This window comes from Aquarana catesbeiana, linkage group LG08 (genome assembly GCF_042186555.1).
Source record: "Aquarana catesbeiana isolate 2022-GZ linkage group LG08, ASM4218655v1, whole genome shotgun sequence".
Classification (NCBI taxonomy): Eukaryota; Metazoa; Chordata; class Amphibia; order Anura; family Ranidae; genus Aquarana; species Aquarana catesbeiana.
The window spans coordinates 288,926,814-288,938,749 of NC_133331.1; the positions used below are offsets into that span (position 1 = coordinate 288,926,814).

Here is an 11,936-nt window from a genome sequence, read left to right on the forward strand (position 1 = left end):
CGGAAGACTTGGTAGAGTGGATGACCAAGCCGTCCTGATCCTCTCTCACCCAGGCTCAGGGTACTTTGTCTGGCAAAGCAGCTGCCAACGCTGCCTCTTCCCTCGGCTCAATGGTCACTTCTTCCCTAGCCCCACCATGTCCTCCTGAGGAGTCCCCCGAACTGTTTGACCACAGTGTTGGGTACATGCTCCAGGAGGATGCCCAGCCTTTTGAAGGCTCCGATGATGGTACCCAGCTAGAGGAAGGCAGTAACGTGAGAGGGGGTGCCCAAGAAGGACAGCAATCTGGCAGTCATGTTCCCCCAGCTGCCGCATACTGCCAGCTTTGCTCCAGTGATGAGGAGGGAGGGGCTGATGAGGTCACTGACTCCATGTGGGTGCCTGAGAGGAGGAGGAGGCACATCACCAATGAGGCAGGATGCCCTACAGGGGCCAGATTAAGGGCAGCAAACCGACTGCATCACACCGCAGAGCTCCGCATGTGCAGGGCGCTGCTGTCTCTGCGCGTTATTCCAAAAGTTCCTTGGTGTGGGCTTTTTTTGAGACAAGTGCATCAGATCCCACCGCTGCTATTTGCAACATATGTCTCAAGCGTATCTCGCGTGGCCAAAACATCACCCGCTTGGGCACCACATGCTTGACCAGACATGTGTTGACCTGCCATGCAGTTAGTTGGCAAGCGTACCTAAAAGACCCACACCAAAGAACAAAGCGGACCTCTCCTTGCTCCTCATCAGCTGGGATCTACAACCCCACTATACCTTCAGTCCTCTCTGAAACCTGCACTGAGAGGAATGAAGGTGTAGAATTAGGTGTGTCACAGCCAAGTACTTGCGGGCAATCTGCTATCGGTACACCAACGTCAGATTGTACCAGGCAAATTTACCTGCCCCAGCGGCTGCATCGCCGAAAGAAGTTCGCTCCCAGCCATCTACATGCCCAGCGGTTGAATGCTAGCTTGGCTAAATTGCTAGCACTTCAACTTTCAGTTGGTAGACTCTGCCCCCTTCCGTGAGTTTGTGGAATGTGCGGTTCCTCAGTGGCAGGTTCCCAAACGCCACTTTTTCTCACGGAACGCAATTCTGGCTCTCTACCGGCATGTGGAAGGCACAGGACAGGGCGGTCAGCGGTAAGGTGTATATTACCGCTGACTCATGGTCCAGTAGGCATGGACAGGGACGTTACCTATCTTTCACCGCGCACTGGGTGACTCTTTTGGCAGCTGGGAAGGATGCAGGACAGGGTGCAATAGTGTTGGAGGTTGTTCCGCCACCACGCCTCCAAAATTCTACTAGTGGTGATTCTGCCACACCTCTCTCCTCCACCCCCTCCTCTTCTTCTTCCTCCATGGCCTCTACCTGTGCTGATTTGTCCTCGGAACCAGCAGTGCTCCGTAGGCATTCAAGGGGCAACGCAAGCATGCAGGCAAAAAGATGTCATGCGGTGCTTGAGCTGGTGTGCTTGGGGGACAGGAGCCACACTGGGGCAGAGATTCTGTCAGCTCTGCAGGGGCAGGTTCAGAGGTGGTTAATGCCACGCCAGCTTAAGCCAGGTATGGTGGTTTGCGACAATGGCACCAACCTCCTCTCCCCCCTTTGACAGGGACAACTGACCCATGTGCCCTGTTTGGCTCACGTCCTTAACTTGGTGGTGCAGCGGTTCTTGGGCAGGTACCCGGGCTTACAGGATGTCCTGAGGCAGGCCAGGAAAGTCTGTGCATTTCCGCAGGTCATATAATGCTAGTGCTCGGCTGGTTGACCTCCAAAAGGAATTTAACCTGCCTGAGAACCGCCTAATCTGTGACATGCCCACCAGGTGGAACTCAACGTTGGCCATGCTGCAGCGGCTGCACACGCAGCAGAGGGCCATCAATGAGTACCTATGCGACTATGGCACCAGGACAGGGTCAGGGGAGCTTGTTTTTTTTCCCCACGCCAGTGGGCTATGATCAGGGATGCATGCACTGTCCTGTCACCATTTGAGGAGGCCATGAGGATGGTGAGCAGTGACAGTGCATGCATCAGTCACACTGTCCCTCTTGTTCACCTGTTGGAGCACATGCTGCATGGAATAATGGACAGGGCACTTGAGGGAGGAAGAGGAGGACTTCCTTATCTCTCAAGGCCACCTTTATCCAGACAGTGTTCCTGCGTGCTGGCCGATCACACGGGAAGAGGAGGGGGATTGTGTCAGTATGGAGGTGGAGCCTGGCACTCAGCATCAGCAGCAGTCTTCAAGGGATCATTTACAGTCCGAAGAAACCCATGGACTTGTACGTGGCTGGGAGGAGGTGGCTGCGCATCATGTCTTCCTTGGTGACCCAAAGGACTCTGGACTGAATGCCTCAGCAAACCTACGCTGCACGGCCTCCCTGATCCTGCAAAGCCTGTGGAAGGATCCTCGTATTCATGGTATCAAGGGGAGGGATGATTACTGGCTGGCAACCCTCCTTGACCCACGTTATAAGGGTAAGGTTGCAGACCTTATCTTGCCGTCACAGAGGGAGCAGAGGATGAAACATCTTCGGGAGGCCTTGCAGAAAGGTTTGTGCAACACGTTTCCAGAGCCTGGGAGGTTACAATTTCCTGGTCTATCTGGACAACGTGTTGCTGAGTCTTCAGTCAGTCACAGAAGGAGCGGTGGAGAAGGTGGCCGTCTGACCGATGCGTTCAGATAATTTTTTAGTCCGCAGCCCCAAGGTCTGATCGGTTCCAGCAACCATCGCCAGCGTCTGATTCACATGGTGCAGAATTACCTAGGGGCAAGATCAGACTTGGACACCTTTCCCACCGAAAATCCTCTGGGTTACTGGGTATTGAGGATGGATCACTGGCCAGAGCTTGCGCAGTATGCAATTGAACTACTGGCCTGTCCTGCATCCAGCGTTCTTTCGGAATGCACATCCAGTGCTGCTGGAGGCTTTGTAACCGATCACAGGGTGCGCCTGTCCACCGAATCGGACGATCGGCTGACCTTCATAAAAATGAATCAGTCTTGGAGCTGTCTAATAAATTACTTCAAAAACCTGTGTAGTGTGTTTTATTATTGACACTTTTTCCCTAGGTAAATGGGTAGGGGTACCATGTACCCCATACTCATACACCTAGGGTGGGGGGCCAGGATCTGGGGACCCTCTTATTATAGGGGGCTCCCGGATTCCGATAAGCCCCCCGCCGCAGACCCCGACAACCAACGGCCAAAGTTGTCGGGAAGAGGCCCTTGTCCTCATCAACATGGGGGCAAGGTGCTTTGTGGTGGGGGGGCCCGCTCGTCCCCACCCCCTTTCCTGACCGGCCGGGCTGCGTGCTCGGATCGGGGTCTGGTATGGATTTTAGGGGGGGCCCCACGCCGTCTTTTCGGCGTAGGGGGTTCCCCTTAAAATCCATACCAGACCTAAGAGCCTGGGATGCCCCACGATGGGGCTCGCAAGGTGTCAATCTCGCCGATAAAAGCGGCGAGATTCACTTCCTTTTCTAGTCCCGTCGTACCCGAGTCACGTTCAAAATGAACGGACTTGTCCGTGTGTGGGCGTCTGTATGCTGGTCCGACGGGCCAGATACGACGCAAGGGCAGAGTACTGCATCTCGCGCTCGCTGCAATAGGAAAAACAAATTTTCCTATTGCGGCGAGTGCAGGGCATCCCAGGCCCTTAGGTCTGGTATGGATTTTAAGGGGAACCCCCTACACCGGGAGAAGAGGCCAGAGGGAGCGGAGAAGAACCAACCGGACGCCGGGAGAAGAGGAACCTGAGGGACCCCCGAAGTCGGAAGAAGACCCCTGAAGCCGGAAGCAGACCCCCCCCAGAGCTGTCTAATAAATTACTTCAAAAACCTGTGTAGTGTGTTTTATTATTGACACTTTTTCCCTAGGTAAATGGGTGGGGGTACCATGTACCCCATACTCATTCACCTAGGGTGGGGGGGGATCTGGGGGCCCTCTTATTATAGGGGGCTCCTGGATTCCGATAAGCCCCCCGCCCGCAGACCCCGACAACCAACGGCCAGGGTTGTCGGGAAGAGGCCCTTGTCCTCATCAACATGGGAACAAGGTGCTTTTTGGTGGGGGGGCCCGCAGGGCGCCCCCCTCCCCTAAAGTACCCCCCCATGTTGAGGGCATGCGGCCTGGTACGGTTCAGGAGGGGGGGGCGCTCGCTCGTCCCCACCCCCTTTCCTGACCGGCCGGGCTGCGTGCTCGGATCGGCGTCTGATATGGATTGTAGGGGGGCCCCACGCCGTTTTTTCGGCGTAGGGGGTTCCCCTTAAAATTCATACCAGACCTAAGGGCCTGGGATGCCCCATGACGGGGCTCGCAAGGTGTCAATCTCGCCGATAAAAGCGGTGAGATTCACTTCCTTTTCTAGTCCCGTCGTACCCGGCGTCTTTTCGGCGTAGGGGGTTCCCCTTAAAATCCATACCAGACCTAAGAGCCTGGGATGCCCCACGATGGGGCTCGCAAGGTGTCAATCTCGCCGATAAAAGCGGCGAGATTCACTTCCTTTTCTAGTCCCGTCGTACCCGAGTCACGTTCAAAATGAACGGACTTGTCCGTGTGTGGGCGTCTGTATGCTGGTCCGACAGGCCAGATACGACGCAAGGGCAGAGTACTGCATCTCGCGCTCGCTGCAATAGGAAAAACAAATTTTCCTATTGCGGCGAGTGCAGGGCATCCCAGGCCCTTAGGTCTGGTATGGATTTTAAGGGGAACCCCCGTAAAAGCGGTGAGATTCACTTCCTTTTCTAGTCCCGTCGTACCCGAGTCACGTTCAAAATGAACGGACTTGTCCGTGTGTGGGCAAGTCCGTTCATTCTGAAAGTCCGTCGGAAAGAGGGGCGGACCTAGCCTGGCGGAAAGTCCGATCGTGTGTAGGCAAGTCCGTCTGTTCAGAAAGTCCGGCGGTAGTCCGCCGGGCAGTCCGGCGGGAAGAACGTCGGACCAAGTATGCCGGAAAGTCCGACCGTGTGTACGCGGCATTAGAATGTGATAGAGTGAACTATCTGTTTACACAGATCTACAGCATAAAACACTTGCAATAATATCACAAAAATCACCCTGTACCAATAGTGACGTTAATAAATGTGTACATAAAGTCCATAAAACTTGATGAAAACGTAGATTCTGTGCAGAATTCTTTAAATTAACCACCACCCCATTTTATTTACATGTGGATTGAACCTGTACATACACGGATGGATTTTGGATTATTCATCTAAACCTTCCTGTGAGGTTTATCACGCCTATTTGCCAAAACACGAGAGTGTGAGGCATATTTGTTTGGTGAGTTTTGCATCTGACGGGAGAGGAATCACTGACACCCGTGGGGTGGTGGTTCATTTAAAGAATTCTGCACAGAATCTACGTTTTCATCAAGTTTTGTGGACTTTATGTACACATTTATTAACGTCACTATTGGTACAGGGTGATTTTTTTTATATTATTGCAAGTGTTTTATGCTATAGATCTGCATAAACAGATAGTTCACGCTATCACATTCTAATGCCCTGTACACACGGTCGGACTTTGTTCGGACATTCCGACAACAAAATCCTAGGATTTTTTCCGACGGATGTTGGCTCAAACTTGTCTTGCATACACACGGTCACACAAAGTTGTCGGAAAATCCGATCGTTTTAAACGCGGTGACGTAAAACATGTACGTCGGGACTATAAACGGGGCAGTGGCCAATAGCTTTCATCTCTTTATTTATTCTGAGCGTGCGTGGCACTTTGTCCTATGGATTTGTGTACACACGATCGGAATTTCCGACAATGGATTTTGTTGTCGGAAAATTTTATCTCCTGCTCTCCAACTTTGTGTGTCGGAAAATCCGATGGAAAATGTCCGATGGAGCCCACACACGGTCGGAATTTCCGACAACACGCTCCGATCGGACATTTTCCATCGGAAAATCCGACCGTGTGTACGGGGCATAAGTGTCACGTTAGCGCCGCTTATATTAATTTTCTTTAACCTTATTGCAAGTTAATATATTTTCTCAGTTTATTTGTTTAAAGTGGCAGCTTATAATCATTTATACACATTCTTTTGTTTTCATTTAGTTTTTAGCGCAGTGGTGGGAACCCAAGAGGGGCGGTTTTTGCTTGGTTACCATTGTTTTTCATCTGTGAGGGGTTGCAGTGTTGTGGCACCAGCACCAGTGCCCAAGGCTCAAATTTTCAGCCCCTGTTTAACAGGGGCGTGTAATTACAATTTTTGATGCAATACTTTGCAGCAGGGCTCATTCCTGCGCTCCAACTAGAGTATCTGTGAGGGGTTGCAGTGTTGTGGCACCAGTGCCTAAGGCCCAATTTTTCTGCCCCTGTTCAACAGGGACATGTAATTAGCATTCTTGATCTAATATTTCACAGCAGGGCCCGTTTCTGCGCCCACCAAGAGTAACTGTGAGGACTTACAGTGTTGTGGCACCAGCACCACCACCACCAAAGGCCCAATTTTTCTGCCCCTGTTCAACAATGGCATGTAATTACAATTCTTGATCTAATATTTCACAGCAGGGCCCGTTCCTGCGCCCACCAAGAGTAACTGTGAGGGCTTACAGTGTTGTGGCAACACCAACACCTAAGGCCCCAATTTCTGCAGAGTATATAGGGCAGGCCCCTACTTTCAAACATCCAACTTACAAACGACTCCTACTTGCAAACGGAAGGAGACAACAGGAAGTGAGATGAAATCTAGCCCTAGGAAGGGAAATTCTCTCCTGTAAGAGTTAATATGGGAAAAACGTGTCTCCTCTCCACTGATGCTTTATCACCAATCCTTGTTTCACTAAACCCCCAAATTTTCAAAAAACATTTGTCATTGGGACAGAAAGTGAGGTGAAATCTTCTGAAGAGGTGCACAGACAGCAAAACAAATGTCACAGGGGTGATAACCCTTCCCTATGTTTTCCAAAAAGCTTAAAAATAGATTTTTTTGGCTGGAGCTACAATTTAAAAATGCACCAGTTCAAAATTACAAACAGATTCTACTTAACAACAAACCTACAGTCCCTGTCTTGTTTGCACCGCCTGTATACTGCTGTTCAGAGTATATAGGGCCTGGTGGCCCCACGCCTTTCCTTTTTTTAATTTGGGTGCGGGGTTCCCCTTAATATCCATACAAGACCCAAAGGGCCTGGTAATGGACTGGAGGGTACCCATGCCGCTTGCCTCACTGATTTTCATCCATATTGCCGAGACCAGACATTACGTTAAAGCCGCAAGCAGTTTTATATGACTTTTATTCCTTTACAAATGTCATTTTGTGCAGGGACTGTTCTAAGCACGGGAAACACGCTCCACTTTACAGGCATACTATAGACACCCCCCAGGTATGATATTTAAAGGAATATTTTACTTTTATTTTTTCACTTTAAGCATCATTAAAATCACTGTTCCTGAAAAAAGGCCATTTTTAAGACTTTTTTTTGCATTGATACATGTCCCCTGGGGCAGGACCCGGGTCCCCAAACCCTTTTTAGGAAAATACCATGCAAATTAGCCTTTAAAATGAGAACTTTTGATTTAGAATGTTCGAGTCCCATAGACTTTAATGGGGTTCTACAGTTCGCGCAAACTTTCGGTCCGTTCGCAGGTTCTGGTGTGAACCGGACCAGGGGGTGTTTTGGCTCATCCCTATTGTCTAGCAACAAAGCTGTTACCATCAAGCCAGCGGACAAAGGGGGCAGCATTGTCCTAATGGACAATGAGCAATACGTTGCCATGTGCAACCGAATTTTAAAAAATGAAGATTGGTACCGTCGTATCATGGTGAACATAGTGGAAAAATATAACAATGAGTTTTATACTCTAGTAGATCAGTCCTTTTCAAATGGGACAATTACAAAAACTACCTGTGACTTTATAAGAACCAGTTTTCCCATTGTTCCCACCTTTTATGCTCTCCAGAAGGTCCACAAGGACCTAAAAAATCCTCCAGGAAGGCCCATCATTTCCGGGCGTGGTGCTGTTAGCGAAAATGCAAGTGGATTAGTTGACGAATTCCTCAGACCCCATGTAGCTTTCCTTAAATCATACGTGAGGGATACCATCCATTTGATCCGCATTATAGATAATCTTGATTTTCCTGATACGGCTCACTTTGTTACTATCAATGTGGAGGCACTCTATAACTTGATACCTCATGATCGAGGACTCTCTGCTATTAGCCATGTTCTCCACAGTATGGGGAGGTGAAACACATTGAGTTCATTCTCTCCATGCTTGAGTTCATTCTCTGTCACAATGTTTATACATTCAATGGCTCCCACTACCTCCAGGTGCAGGGGGTAGCGATGGGGACATGTTGTGCTCCATCGTATGCCAACCTGTACCTGGGGGAGTGGGAGCATACTTTTCTATCCGATGAGGATCTCTCGATATATACGGACCACATTCTCGAGTGGCACCGATATATCGATGATATTTTCATTCTATGGGATGGATCCTTGGAACTCTTAGAGAAATGCATGGAGAGAATGAACAGAAGCGATTTCAACCTTTCTTTTACAGTGTCACACAGTATGGACCGTATAGCCTTTTTGGATGTCGAGATTTGCTGAGAGGAGGATGGCTCCCTCTGCATTAGCCTGTTTAGGAAGTCTACTGCAGACAACACCATACTGCAAGCCTCCAGCTTTCATCCTTCACCTTTAATGAATTTGATTCCGTTCAGTCAATATCTCAGAATACGGCGCAACTGTTCTGATGATGTGGTGTTTAGGCTGGAGGCAGACAAGCTCCGTGACAGGCTGCTGCAGAGGTGATATTCCCGCACATGTCTGAAAAAGGCATATAAGCAGGCTAACTTGTGTGACAGACATGACATTTTGTACTTGCAAAAAAACAGCAAGTGAAGAAAATCTTCTTCGGAATTGTCACTAAATTCTTTAATCAGCATATGGAAATTAGAAAGATTGTCAATAAATATTGGCATATTTTGACAATATCTTTACTACATTTGCCAACTACATTTCCCATACTGCACTTGGCTTCTACAGTGATTGGGCCGCCCGGACGCGGCCAATGCCCGGTTCACTGTGGCATTTTGTCTCCCCTTTGTGCGGTTCCTACGCCGGTGGGGATGACTCGGCCGCGTCGGCGGGAGGGGGGCGCGCGGGTCCCCATTCCGTTGTGCATGCGCAGTGACGTCCCTCGCGTGCACCTCCCGGGAGGCTGATATGGATGGAGTTCACCTGTGCTGATTGCACCCGGCTGATACCAATCGCTGGGGGCGTCAGCCAATAACATAAGCACACTATTTAAAATAGAGGGTCAATGTGTTTGGACAGGTAATGCAACCTGCTCACATAAGACCTCTTCAAGAGACACAAGCTGTACAGTTACAACCTCTAAGGTAATATGTTTAACCTAATACTTTCTTGATTCTGGGGGATACTCGTTCTTTGGTTTCAAAGGTCCATTCCTTGGAGGGCTGGGAACTTGTCTCTGTGGGGTCATCTTTGTCTGTGGATGTTGAGGCATTCCTGCTGTGGTTTGCACTCTTTGACCACAGACATTCATGCCATACAAACATAAAAGGATAAAAAAAACTGTGTTGAGTTCCACTGAGTTATGCATCATTATTGTGATTGTATGCTCTGTATATGTGTGAGGTACTTATTATCACACTGGTGGAAATCTCAACACAATATATATATATATATATATATATATATATATATATATATATATATATATATATATATATATATATAGCGCTATTGCTGATATAATTTGTTATACCAGCATTATGAGATCAATGGCTATATGATTAGTAAATACATATTTTGTCCCTGCAGTGTCTCCCGCATACTCGTAAGAAGGACATTTGTTCTCTATTCTTCCTTTGAGCATATACCCAGGTATGCATACAAAACAATGATTTTTGTATTCAGGCAACTATTCACATAACCTTTCATGACTAAGCCTATTTCTGACATTTGGTGTTTACAAGTTAAAATCCGTATTTTTTTGCTAGAATTACTTATTATAAACATTATATATATATATTTTTTTAGCAGAGGAGGTCTAGTGCTAGAATAATTGCTCTCGCTCTGACGATCGCGACGATACCTCACATGTGTGATTTGAACACCGTTTACATATGCGGGCGCGACTTCCGTATGCGTTTTCTTTGCTGCGCGAGCTCGCGGGGACGGGGGCGCTTTAAAAAATTTTTTTTTTCTTATTTATTTTTATATTATTAAATTGTGTTTAAAGAAAAAAAAATTTGATCGCTTGTAAACATCCCTTGTCACAGTAATAGGTGGTGACAGGTACTCTTTATGGAGGGATCGGGGGTCTAAAAGACCTCCAATCCCTTCTTTGCACATTCACAGTATTCAGATCGCCGTTTTCGGCGATTCTGAATACTGTTTTTTTTTTTTTTAAACCAGCGCCATTGACAGCCGAGTAAACAGGAAGTGACGTTGTGACGTCACTTCCGTGTTTACAATCAGGAGACTGGAACAAAACCGTTTCCGGCTTCGTGCCAGTCTGTCCCTAGCCGCCGGAAGTGGCGGTTCGGGAATCAGGTCTCCCGGTGGGATGGGAGGCCCGCTCAGAGCGGCGGGAGGGGGGGACGTCCCCTCCCGCTCCTCCGGGATAACAGTCGAGCGGCTTTTAGCCGCATCGGTTGTTATCCCTGGAAAGCCGATCGCCGGCTCTAAAAAAACCCCGAAAGCCGAGGCTGCACATCTGCGTACGCTCGGCGGGAAGGGGATAATATATTCCTTATAGGTACTGTGTGTCTTTTTCTACTTTTTATCATAGGATCCGTCCCAGCTGGTCCTTTTTCATGTGCCATGTGCGTTGAGCCCTCTTCATGATCTTTTTGGGCTTATTACTATAGTATTTTACATATTGGGTTTCCAAAGGGCGATGGTGGTCTCCTGTGGTCACTGTGTTGCTTCTGATACTGCTTTTAACTTTATGGAGTGCACTATAAGCATCTGATTTTTGCAATTGTAAGTTATGTATTTTGACAGTTCTCTGCAATACCATACCATTTATTGATGATAGGTATAGGCATCTGACTGTTTGTACTTACCTTATAGAGATATATCCTCTCCACCCCTGAGGAAGGAATATCCCTTGTAAAATCCGAAACGCGTTGGTGAAGGATCTTATTCAATCATCATCCATTTTGACTACTTGCGATATCAGTTATGGTTGATATGTACACTCCATGATACATGTTTTTATCTTTGTATGTTCTAAAATAAATATATAAATATCTTTCTACTTTTGATTGTGACTTCTACTTAAATGCAGCTAAAGTCCTCTCCATGGGGAACTCCTCTCTCTGTATGTCTTCTGCCTGTGGTCAGGGGAGGGGGCGGGACAGAGCCTGGAGCGCTCCGCTGGTGGACACTGATGAGGTGGCACTAATAGGCTGAACTGGCGGGCACTGATAGGCTGCACTGATGTACAATAATGAAGTGGCACTGGTGGGCACTGATGAGGTGGCATTGATAGTCTGCACTGGTAGGCACTGATAGGCTGCACTGATGGGCTGCATTGATGAGGTGGTACGAATGGACACTGATAGGCTGCATTTAATTGGCACTGGTAAGGCAGGCAGAAACAGCGCGTGGCTGTCTGCAACTTGAAGTTATCACCCCCCCCTCCCCCCAGGAGGCTGAGTTGCCATTGGCATCGCTGAGGTGAAAGACCCTGACACCCCCAGCTGAATCCCAGATCCCGCCATTTAACCTGCCCCAGTGCCCTGCCCTCCCAGTAACCTCAAAATAGGAAATAGCCCTCAACACTGTCTGGTTGTCAGGTCCTGTGCTGGCCATGGCCCGTGGGCCCTTCCAGCCATGGCCTCTGGGTCCTGCTGGGAGCTGGCCATGGCTTGTTGGTCCTGCTGACTATGGCCTCTGGGTCCTTCTGGGAACTGGCATGTGGGTCCTGCTAGCCGCTGGCCTGTAGTTCGA

General features: G+C 48.7%; 1 protein-coding gene across 1 annotated transcript in view; it reads right to left on the reverse strand.

Moving 5' to 3' along the window:
• LOC141106783 (uncharacterized) overlaps positions 1-11,936 on the reverse strand; it is a 258,502-nt gene that overhangs the window by 174,765 nt on the left and 71,801 nt on the right.